Here is a 12,500-nt window from a genome sequence, read left to right on the forward strand (position 1 = left end):
CCATATACTGAAAGAAGTTCAGTGATGAAGCAATCTTTCTCGGATCATGACCTGCGGGAGTACTGTTCGGATCCGCTCTACGAATAAAGTAGGTGAGCTTCGCCCTTAGTTGTTTCAGGGATAAATTTGATCCAGAAGTTTCTCCTTTAAAGAGCTGTCCTCCCCTGAAGTCTGAAGTTCTACGAAGATAGACCTTAAGAAACTCTACAGGACATAGAGAGACATATTCCTTCAGAGGGCAGATTCTCCAGGTACCCCATCTCTTAGTGGGTAGCTCGTTTTTAGCGAGAAAAGATGGATCAGGAAAGAGATTCAGTTCTTCCACTTTCGTGAACTGAATGTGACCCTCATCTCTGGATAGGGCCACTATTTCACTAACTCTAGCCCCGGAGGCGATAGCGAACAGAAAAATAACCTTTTGGGTTAGATCCTTAAGAGAACAATCTTCATTGTTCACAGATGAGGCATAATTTAAGACCTTGACCAAAGACCAAGAAATGGGCTTTGGTGTTACCGCGGGCTTAAGCCTAGCACATGCCTTTGGAATCTTATTAAAGATTTCATTCGCCAGATCCACTTGAAAGGCATATAGGAGAGGCCTAGTCACGGCTGACTTGCACGTATTTATCGTATTGGCCGCCAGACCTTGGCTATGAAGGTGGACAAAGAAGGACAGACAGAAGTTTATTGAAATTGTTTCGGTCCTTTTGCTTTGACAAACGCAACCCACTTTTTCCAGGAAGACTCATATTGTCTTCTAGTTGACTTAGCCTAGTATTCTTCTGAGAATTCTATATTGCCTTTTGAGATCCCAAATCTTTTTCTAACCGCTAGAGTAAGAAAATCATGAAATGGCGGGTTTGGGTTCTCTGTGATAAAACAAAGGCAGGTAATTTCTGAACATTTGGAAATAAACCTAGGATCAGAGCTAGGACCAGCCTCATCTTCAAGTTCTTCACATCGTCTATCAACCCCACTAGAGGATCCTCGTATAGGGCTACATATCGAGGTAGTTTCTTGAAGACGCTCGTGACGAAGAGGTTGAATTGCAGTTACGGGACTTGTTCCCAACTGGGAGGGAATAGGTCTGAGTCCATGGACCATTCCAACTCTATCGTCTTGAACTGAAATAGAGCATCCACTGTCACCTTATGGATCACTTGTAAATGAACTGCTGGCAGGTGCCATCCCTTTAAGAAAGGGATGGGTAACTTCACCTAGACTTAATGAGACGTTCAATTGTGACGTCTTATTATCGCTTCGGTGTCCCAGATCAGTCGTAGGAAGTCTGATCTGTATGGAAGGGGCTTCCCCACTCATGATAGGACCAGCAGAGTCTTGGGACTTGCGTACTTTAATTTTTGTTAGAGAAGTGATTAAAGAGGGACCGATATCAGTGTTTTTTTAACTCTTCAAGCGTTTGATGCGTATTTTCTCCAGGCTCTTAACGCATCTTTCCGCTCTGCTCTTTGCACTAGGTCTGTCACTATTGCAAACTGGGGAAAGTTTAGCGCTAGTCCCTGTTGGCGTCTTGGAAATCTGACTGATTACTTGAGTCTCTTAACAGACCTCGCGAGCTCCTTTTATATTCCCAAGGGAAAGGAGAGTTGATGTGACTGTGGGTTTCAATGGTTTTTCAAACATTAAAACCCTTGAGCTGTAGAAAGTTGAGACTTCTAAAAGCTTATCTTGCATCCGTGATGTCCCGGGAACCGGGTCATTTCCTTGAATGCACATTGGCCCGCCACTTCGGGTGCTGCCCACCCCAGCCTCTCGTTCAGGTATATAAATGCCTGAACCATTTCTGGGCTTGACTTTGACGTGACTAAATTTGCCAATCCTATGAAGATACTTAGGACTGTGAGTCCGACACGTATCTTTCCTAGGATGAATGTTATTATCTGTAACTTGAATTCTAGATAGGAGGAAGGGGGGTGGTTGACTGGAAGGTTCCGCAGGACACCTATCAGGTCTGACAAGACTACAAACACCCCTACTTGGGACAAGGTCCATATGTTCGGAATGATTAACATTCAGAACCCGCTGTTTCCTATGAACTTGTTGAGTGGCGACAAGTTCATAATGACTCGGAGATTTCTTGAGTCCTTCTCGTGAACACAAAACAGCCTTCCCTGGAACTCGATGGGCTATAGTTTTCTTACCACCTGTATGTGCTATAGCTCTCAGGTATACTCCTCCAGGAGGATTTTGAATTGTAGGAGAAGGTAAGGAAATGATGGTTTGGACATTTCTGTTTTCCATCAAGGGCTCATCTTGAATAGGCTTTGGGCCGAAGGATCGAAGGTCCTGCGATCCTGAAGGAATGTTCTTCCTAGCAGAAGCGTCTTTATGCTCCGAATAGTCAGTAGTTTTAGACTTTTGACCATCTGTCTGTGGCATCGTGGTCACTGGAATAGTGGGATGTTGTTGAGCAGCCCGGATATTTCCAGCATTTTCGGTCTTCTTTTTAGGTTGGGGAACCACAACCATGGAAGATTTTCTCTTAAAAAGGATGCCCCATTTTTGGAGAAGACTTATATTCTCCATGGTGGCGTTCTTAATTACTTTCTTAATTACCTCGTGTGGGAAGAGGTGTTTACCCCAGATGTTGGAAGATATTAGCTTCCTCGTTTCGTGTTTCACTGTTGCAGCAGTTAACACAAACTCTCTACATGCTTTCTTAGCCTTCATAAAGGTGTAAAGGACCTTCACTAAGGTAGCCATATGCATTTTGGCTATGATCATGAGCATATCTCGGGTATTTTCGTAAGTTGAACAGAACTCTATGTAGTTTTGTAGAGAAAGGGAGGTCGCAACTCTCTCCTTTGTCTCTTGTTCATTATGCAAGATCAACTCAGATAATTTAGGGACACATACATTAAATTGTTGACTTGCGACATCCGCGTCTAATTTTCCTACTGAAAAAGTCAAATGGACTTCTTTCCAATTCTTTTCCTGTCCGGGAAAAGCTGGTGAAAGAGTCTTGCACTCTCCGAGTGTGGGACATGGCTTACCCGCCTCCACCGCTTTGGCAACAGATATAAATGCCTTCCCCGTAAAGGGGAATGAGAGTCAAGATGGAGCAAGAAAGGAAGGGTGTCTGTTGTTCAGTGAGAATACCTTCGACTCTGAATAACCCGCCTTTTTCAGATTACCTGAGAGGATAGTCTGTGCCTTATCATGGTCGAGAATCATGACCTCCTTTGGTTCTGTTCCTTTCCTTGAATTTGGTTCGTACTTCAGTCGAACCCAACAATTAGGGAAAGCATCAAAGCTTGGCCAAAATTGAATTTTGTCCAAAGGAACAGCACCCACTTTCTCTGAGATGTAGAGATTGCCATTTAAAATCGGCATCTGCTCCGCAAACCTCCAGGGATTGGTTTTGGAGCATGTTGGTAGGTCTTGATCTATGGGTCGTTTAACTGACCCCTGGGAAGCGACAAGAGAAGCTTTGTGAGGCTCTATCTTGCGTTATTCTTCCTGCTTCTCGTTTACGAAAGCCCTCTATCTGATTTTTCAGTTGGATACATAACTGTACCATTTTATCCAATAGAGGAGTAGAAGACGAAGATGTCGACATCGATGGCTCTATAGCCAGCATAGGCGGAGGAAATTCCGACACGACATTTTTCTCTTCTACCTTGGGGCACTTCTTGCCCTCAATCCCAAAGGTTTTCTGGCCGTCAGAGGATGTAGTTGGCTCCTGAGGTACTACTATTTCCTTGTTTGTTTTCGGAAATAGTAGCTTACGCATCCTATCAGTAGGTAGGAAGGGTCCTGGAGAAATTTTTTGGAAGCCTCTCACCCAGCTGCGTAACTTGTATTGAGCTGTATCCCTAGTCTCCGTAGACTTGGGATTTTCAAAACCTTCAGACATTAATGTCCGACATATATTGCAAACCTGTGGGTTCCAATAATGTAGGGATTCAGAAATAATATTGCAGGGGGCATGAAACCTGCAAGTATTATGACCGTAAAAATACTTACTCTTGGCCTTGCAGAGGACTGCAGAACAAGGTATCTGGTGTTCCTCCTGCAAAGAAAGGAAAACCAAATGAGTATACAAAGGATTATCTCCCTGATAATCAACATGCAAAGGTCATCTACAACATAATAGTTTAGGATAGTAAGCTATAAAGGTATAGTAGGAGATACATATTTGTGTACCCCTGCAAGTAAATGCAGTTACATCCCCTCAGAATTAACTACATGGGGGTTCCTCTATTGAGTAACTCCCAGTAGAAGGGATCTTACCCCTAGGGGTAGAGAATTACCAATTCACTGTCCCAAAACAATGTTGATACTGTGGGGTCAGGATGACTGATTCCCAATCAGAATATGGAAGAAAACTATCCATTCACTATATGAGCGGTACCAGCGGAATGCTCGTACAAGGGTACCCAAGGTATGTTATAAATTACTACTGTATAATGGTACTGTAGTTTTCTATTTGTAGTAAGTCTATACTGCAATTTACTGGCTACTGTACATCATGTATTGTAGTCTAGTCATTATGCTGCCTTCATAGTAGCATATGACAGGACGGTCCATCTAGCATGAAGCTAGTTGGACTAGGGAAATTAAAGACATATATTTGTATGTCCCACTCAGCCTATTTGCTGTAGCCTTCCTTACAATATTGAAATATAGAGTTTCCTGATCAGGGAGACTCATGGATAAAGGCTCTACCCTTTAAGGGTTAGGAGTTTATCACTTCTACCATGAAGATATTTAATATTGTAGGGTAATCCGAATACTGATTTCTAATCAGGATATTGAAGAAATCATATTCATTCAATATTGGATTGGGATCAGCAAATGCCTGTGTTGGATATCCAAGATATATTGGAAATGACTACTAGTATAAAATATATACTAGTTTTCTATTTGCAGTATATTCTATACTGTAGATATACTGGCTAATTGTATAATATATACTGTAGTTCATCCGGCATGTTGCCGGAACAACTAGGTCTTGCCGGCATATCTAGTATGCTAGCTAGAGAGAGAGATAGCATGGAGGAAAGGCTACTCCTTTACTGTGTATGTATACATTAATTAAGGATGTAAAAGTCTCATTTTACTGCCTTTCTTCTGAATAAAAGGTTCCGATGGAAGGGGAGAATGTACAATTCAAGCTTCCATCCAGCTATAGTACTATTGCCGGTAAGGTGCCGCTAATACACTGCCGGCAGGCTAGCCTCCGGCAGTATCAGTACAGTCGGCGTGCTGCCATCTAAGTCAGCACTTATCCGTACTGGTCTAGCCGGCGGTAATACGGCAACAGAACTCCTGAATAAAAGTCCAAGGGAGAACTGAGGAACCTTGGGGATAGCAAGGGACTTCCCACTCTCAGCCATCATGGCCGCCGGCAGCCGACAGCCGCCAGTTGCCGCAGCCCCCAGCTCTCATCGGCTAATGGTAGGGACCATAGCTGCCGACAGATGATGTGGTTGCCGGCAGTATTCATTGCCGTCAGCCAATGTCAGGGATAGAGAGGGGGTCTGGCCGGCTCCAGCAACCTACCAGCAATGGTAAGGTTGCAATATGCCGGCCCAAGAAAGACATTGGCTCTGACATCAAAAGTTGACAGAGGGATAGGGAACAGGGTCCTAAATAGTCAAAATTGTCAGTCCCACCACCTGTTAAAAGAAAATGTTTCAGCATTGGCAGAATCCTAGGTGATAGGAGAGTCTCAGTTCTCCATCCTAGAGACTGCCAACACAGTTAAGGGGATGGCATCATTGCCGCCTCCTCTCAACACGGGAGAAACAGAGTTCCAGTGCCACGTCATCCTAGGCAAAAGAAGATCACTCTTCAGCCTAGAGGACTGCGGCACAGGACTAGTCTTATAGTTGCAAGGAGAAGATGGTATCCTACCACTACTTCAAGTGCAGCTAGGGAGGGATAACCTCCATTGCTGGCAGCTTAGCCGGCAGGGGAATGATGGTATTCTACAACCCATTTGCCCTGCCGGAGGTCGCCGACATAAGACTAAATACTCTGAGATTCTGACTAAATCCCAAAACCTGCTGGTATACCACAACCAGCGGTTTAAGGGAAGAGGCAGGAAAAACCTTAGGTTAGTCATGTCTGAATAAAATTCAAGGCATGGCTATTAGGGTTGTAGCCTGAAGCTACACTCAGAGGGAAAGAGATTACCCTTAAATCTCCGAAGAGACGTGTAATGTTTCATATAATTCTAGGAGGTACCAGTCTCCACTGAATTGAAAACAATACACGAGTGTAACCGGGGGATGTCTGAACCTATAGTAAAACGCCTAGGTTAGAATACCTAGGCTAGACGAGATTTCGGTTACTTAAATCACCGAAACTCTAACTATACGATAGACAGAGAAAGGAAAATTATGCACATTATCAAATCTTACGAGAAAAATTGCCTAAATAGCAGAATATTTAAAATAATTAAATAAAGCTATTGAAACCAGAAGTCGTTGTGCTATCCAAATAACACATGCCTAATGAACAACGGCACCCATGGAGCCTCCAGTAACTGGCCTAGCTCTTAAGCACAATAAATTACTCTAATTACATTGTGAAACAGAAGCTAAATTATAGTCATAGTAAAGACCCGATACTCAACTTTCCAAAGGCGGAAGAAGATGGAGGAAACATAATTAAAATCCTTTAAAACGATCGAAAAGTTAGATCAGCAGGGAATACCACCGAGCGAAATCGCTACAAAATAAGGAATGTCCGCCATCGTGGGATTGGCGCTGTTATCATACTCAATAGTAGTACGAGAACGGGGTAGCCTTGATAGGGCTCCCTTTTATTTTGCCACACCTCCTCGAAGCATAAGCGCTATTAGGGGTGCAGATTGCTATGAGCCATGTCAAGAATACGTCCTCTGATATTATGCGATATCCTTGAGAGAAAATTTAAGGGTATTCGCGCCAGGAGTTAGAATTATGGATTCCTAAAGGTAAAATTCTCTGGGAATATCACTGTAGTACATGTATCCCTTAGGAAGCTACCTTAAGGAACTTCCATCAGGACGGCATGGCTTGAGCCCAAATATATATATATATATATATATATATATATATATATATATATATATATATATATATATATATATATATATATATATATATATATATATATATATATATATATATATATGAGCTAAGCACAGTCAGGTTGTTACTGTGTGGAATAAGTGAATGTCAACAGATCTGTCTTCTTTGTTAAAGGAAAGACGGTTACAATGTGGCTTGGGTGCCACTTTGAGAATGTCGTTATCGGCGTGGCTTTGGGCACTCAAAAAAAATGTTCGTTAAAAGTTAGCGTCCCCAAAATCTCTCTCTATTGGTTCTCATAAGACTTTCGGGTCAAAACAGCCAATCATCGATCAGGCATAGGAAGGCCGAGGTGGGCGCTTGAACGTGCCCATAGTTTTTGTCAGTTAGAGTTGGGAGGCTTGAGCGTGTAGACCTAGTTCGGGTCACGGGTGCCAGTATGCGTGCCGACCAGAGTACCATTTTTCTGAGGGCTTTTTCTTAGTAACGTAACGTAATGATAAACTAAAGGGCGCCCTTGTAGCTTAAATAGAATATAGCAGCTGTGGAAAATTAACAAACTGAATCTCATTTGTGCATGATCCTTCTCACATAATTGTGTTAACCATAGAATGAATTTTCTCTATCTTTGTTTCCCCAAGCTGTGAAGTGTGAACCCCCCTTAATATGACCTAAATCGGGTCATATTAAATGGTGTCAGGTGAGGGGTAATTATAATAATATTAACAATTAACGTCTCTGCTAAGTGATTTTAGCCGACGTGAGATTTTTGAAAAAGTGGAAACAAAAGAGATTAGTGACAATGGTTAACACGAGAAGTTCGACGTCGAGTGGAGGTTACGGAGAGAGAGAGGGGTGAAATGACTGTGTAGCTCTTGTATGCCCGGTACTCGGTGAGCGTTTTCTCATCGCACATGATAGCAGCTACACAACCATCGAGGTGGAGGTCTGAGAGGTCGGATGTGGCGACTGGCGGTTGTTGGAACTGTGGGGTGGTACTAACAGAAGGGGCCACCTACGGGCTCTATGCCCCTACGATGAACAGCGGTAGTGTTATGGATGTCCGGCCACAAACCACCATCTGAAAGCTGTTTAAAAGGAAAATGGCGTTGGCAGAAGAAATCATGTTTCCCCTGTACCAACAAGAGGGAGGGGAAGACGACGCAGGAAGGGGAAGACAACGCGGGCAGGGGAGGACCAACGGTCCTTCAGGTCGTTCGTCAGACCGCAAGGACTGGGGACGGGAGTGCCAGGGAGTCAGCCTGCCATCTTTGCCCCAGAGTGTGGGGGGGGGGAGCTAGACACTCCCCCAGTGAGCAGTAGGGGATGCCCACCTACCAGCGAGGGTAGTTCGTCTTCCCAGGGAGTCCATAAGGAGGAGGAGGGGCGGAGCAGCAGCCCCTCACCACCGCTCCCGATTATGGAAGTCGGAATGCTATTCCCGTCTTGGAATATAAGTGGAAGAACCGCTCGTTACGAATGCCCGCAAAACGTAGGCGCGCACGGTGCTTGCCATGGCCAGAGCCCACACACGGGCTCAGTGATCCTACGACGAAGAACGGATGTAATAACTCTACGGAAGCAGAGGGAACGACAACGAAAGAAATTAGGTTCAAGTAGACCTGTGGATGGAGCACATAGAAAACGGGAAGGTCTTGACGACTACGGAGAAAGAGAGGGAATGCTTGCCCCGTGACTGTGAGTGATGTCCTGCGAATGAGTGCGTGAATGAGGTAGGAGATCAAATTTCCCGGATTTTTTGCCCAGGTGGAAGGGTGTGTTCTTCATTGAAGACGGAATTTGATCTAGCGTTGTTTTTCTTTCACCTTTGGTAGAGAAAGTCATTTGTGTAATTGATGTAAGACCTTATGTGTGGCATGTGGGTATAGGAAGTTCCCCTAAGGATGGCGAGAGTGGCAGTATTTGTAAGGAATTAGGTTTATCAATAAGTTTCATGTGTGTAACTCAATGACTAACCACAAGCATGTGGTACCAAGGGCCAGAACATGGTCGGTAGTACCTTTTAAGTTTAATGGAGTGCATATGGACGTCAAAGGTCCATTCCCCCAAGGGAGCTGGTAGGAAGGTGAGGAGGAGGCACAAGCGTCTGTCCGTGCCGTCCTTCAAGCACGAGAGAGTGCGAGAGGACTTGGGCCTTGAGATAATGTCTACCACGAGGTGATTAAGGTCATAAAACTCAGGTTTCTTTTACGTATGTTCATTCCGAGTGTTTTGTGAAAAGATGAATTAAATTGTTGTTTTTTTTTTTTTTGGTTTTGTTCTAAGCATATCACGAGTATGTCATTTATCATACTAAGAAATTTCTGTTGCATTTATGTTATGTTGGAAATAATTCAAATTTCATTATTTTGTGTTGGTACCAATTTTTGCTATTAGCAATGGTTTTATGTATGTTTTTCCATTTGTTGTGCTGGTAAAATATATATATATATATATATATATATATATATATATATATATATATATATATATATATATATATATATATATATATATATATATATATATATATATATATATATATATATATATATATATATATATATTTCAGTGTGGTGACAGATAACTGAGACATTTTTGGTTGCATTTATGTTTATATTGGAATTAATTCGAATTTCGTTACCCTATGTTGATACTTATTTTGCTATTACCAATGCTTTTATGTATGTTTTTCCATTTTTGTTGTACTGTATTTAAAGAATTTCATTTGTCGGTGGAGGTTTTCAGTGCTATTACAGGTAAATGTTAATCATGGGTTGAAAATTGAACATCATTACTTATGTTTTGTTTTGCAGGAAAAATAATGTTGCTCGGTTATTGATGAGTGTTTTTCTTTTTATTAGTATTCACTGTTTGAGTTTGCTCTTTATTGCAGTGTCACGGATGAGTTAGAAATGGTTTTCTTATATTGGTAAATGTATCAAAGAGTGCTGGGATTGTAAGTTATTCATTTTGATCTCTCTTAATTTTTATCATTTTCTTTATTTTGTGTATGTGATGATTTGTTGGTCCTTATGAAATTTTATTGCATTTGAAACATTATTATTTTTCTGATTTTGTGCTCCAAATTTCGGTGATGATGTATTAAAACATGATTTTGTGTTTCTTATGATCTATTGTGGGCGTGATATTCATCTTTGTGTAACTTGCAATTGTAACACGCCAACCGGCCCTCTCATTTGATTTAGGTATTTAATTTTAATGTTTGCATGCTCCCGAAGAGGATGGTACTCAGAGGCAACCTCTAGTGGAAAAAGAAAGCTTGTGTTCAGTGAAAAAAAAAAGAGAGAGAGAAAAAAAAATTTTTTTGAGAAAAAAATCTGATAAGTGTGAATTTTACGGGACGTGAAAATTTGGGAAGGGAGTGGTGAGCTAAGCACAGTCAGGTTGTTACTGTGTGGAATAAGTGAATGTCAACAGATCTGTCTTCTTTGTTAAAGGAAAGACGGTTATAATGTGGCTTGGGTGCCACTTTGAGAATGTCGTTATCAGTGTGGCTTTGGGCACTCAAAAAAAATGTTCGTTAAAAGTTAGCGTCCCCAAAATCTCTCTCTATTGGTTCTCATAAGACTTTCGGGTCAAAACAGCCAATCATCGATCAGGCATAGGAAGGCCGAGGTGGGCGCTTGAACGTGCCCATAGTTTTTGTCAGTTAGAGTTGGGAGGCTTGAGCGTGTAGACCTAGTTCGGGTCACGGGTGCCAGTATGCGTGCCGACCAGAGTACCATTTTTCTGAGGGCTTTTTCTTAGTAACGTAACGTAATGATAAACTAAAGGGCGCCCTTGTAGCTTAAATAGAATATAGCAGCTGTGGAAAATTAACAAACTGAATCTAATTTGTGCATGATCCTCCTCACATAATTGTGTTAACCATAGAATGAATTTTCTCTATCTTTGTTTCCCCAAGCTGTGAAGTGTGAACCCCCCTTAATATGACCTAAATCGGGTCATATTAAATGGTGTCAGGTGAGGGGTAATTATAATAATATTAACAATTAACGTCTCTGCTAAGTGATTTTAGCCGACGTGAGATTTTTGAAAAAGTGGAAACAAAAGAGATTAGTGACAATGGTTAACACGAGAAGTTCGACGTCGAGTGTAGGTTACGGAGAGAGAGAGGGGTGAAATGACTGTGTAGCTCTTGTATGCCCGGTACTCGGTGAGCGTTTTCTCAACGCACATGATAGCAGCTACACAACCATCGAGGTGGAGGTCTGAGAGGTCGGATGTGGCGACTGGCGGTTGTTGGAACTGTGGGGTGGTACTAACAGAAGGGGCCACCTACGGGCTCTATGCCCCTACGATGAACAGCGGTAGTGTTATGGATGTCAGGCCACAAACCACCATCTGAAAGCTGTTTAAAAGGAAAACGGCGTTGGCAGAAGAAATCATGTTTCCCCTGTACCAACAAGAGGGAGGGGAAGACGACGCAGGAAGGGGAAGACAACGCGGGCAGGGGAGGACCAACGGTCCTTCAGGTCGTTCGTCAGACCGCAAGGACTGGGGACGGGAGTGCCAGGGAGTCAGCCTGCCATCTTTGCCCCAGAGTGTGGGGGGGGGGAGCTAGACACTCCCCCAGTGAGCAGTAGGGGATGCCCACCTACCAGCGAGGGTAGTTCGTCTTCCCAGGGAGTCCATAAGGAGGAGGAGGGGCGGAGCAGCAGCCCCTCACCACCGCTCCCGATTATGGAAGTCGGAATGCTATTCCCGTCTTGGAATATAAGTGGAAGAACCGCTCGTTACGTATGCCCGCAAAACGTAGGCGCGCACGGTGCTTGCCATGGCCAGAGCCCACACACGGGCTCAGTGATCCTACGACGAAGAACGGATGTAATAACTCTACGGAAGCAGAGGGAACGACAACGAAAGAAATTAGGTTCAAGTAGACCTGTGGATGGAGCATATAGAAAACGGGAAGGTCTTGACGACTACGGAGAAAGAGAGGGAATGCTTGCCCCGTGACTGTGAGTGATGTCCTGCGAATGAGTGCGTGAATGAGGTAGGAGATCAAATTTCCCGGATTTTTTGCCCAGGTGGAAGGGTGTGTTCTTCATTGAAGACGGAATTTGATCTAGCGTTGTTTTTCTTTCACCTTTGGTAGAGAAAGTCATTTGTGTAATTGATGTAAGACCTTATGTGTGGCATGTGGGTATAGGAAGTTCCCCTAAGGATGGCGAGAGTGGCAGTATTTGTAAGGAATTAGGTTTATCAATAAGTTTCATGTGTGTAACTCAATGACTAACCACAAGCATGTGGTACCAAGGGCCAGAACATGGTCGGTAGTACCTTTTAAGTTTAATGGAGTGCATATGGACGTCAAAGGTCCATTCCCCCAAGGGAGCTGGTAGGAAGGTGAGGAGGAGGCACAAGCGTCTGTCCGTGCCGTCCTTCAAGCACGAGAGAGTGCGAGAGGACTTGGGCCTTGAGATAATGTCT

The sequence above is a fragment of the Palaemon carinicauda genome, chromosome 20 (assembly GCF_036898095.1).
Source record: "Palaemon carinicauda isolate YSFRI2023 chromosome 20, ASM3689809v2, whole genome shotgun sequence".
NCBI lineage: Eukaryota > Metazoa > Arthropoda > Malacostraca > Decapoda > Palaemonidae > Palaemon > Palaemon carinicauda.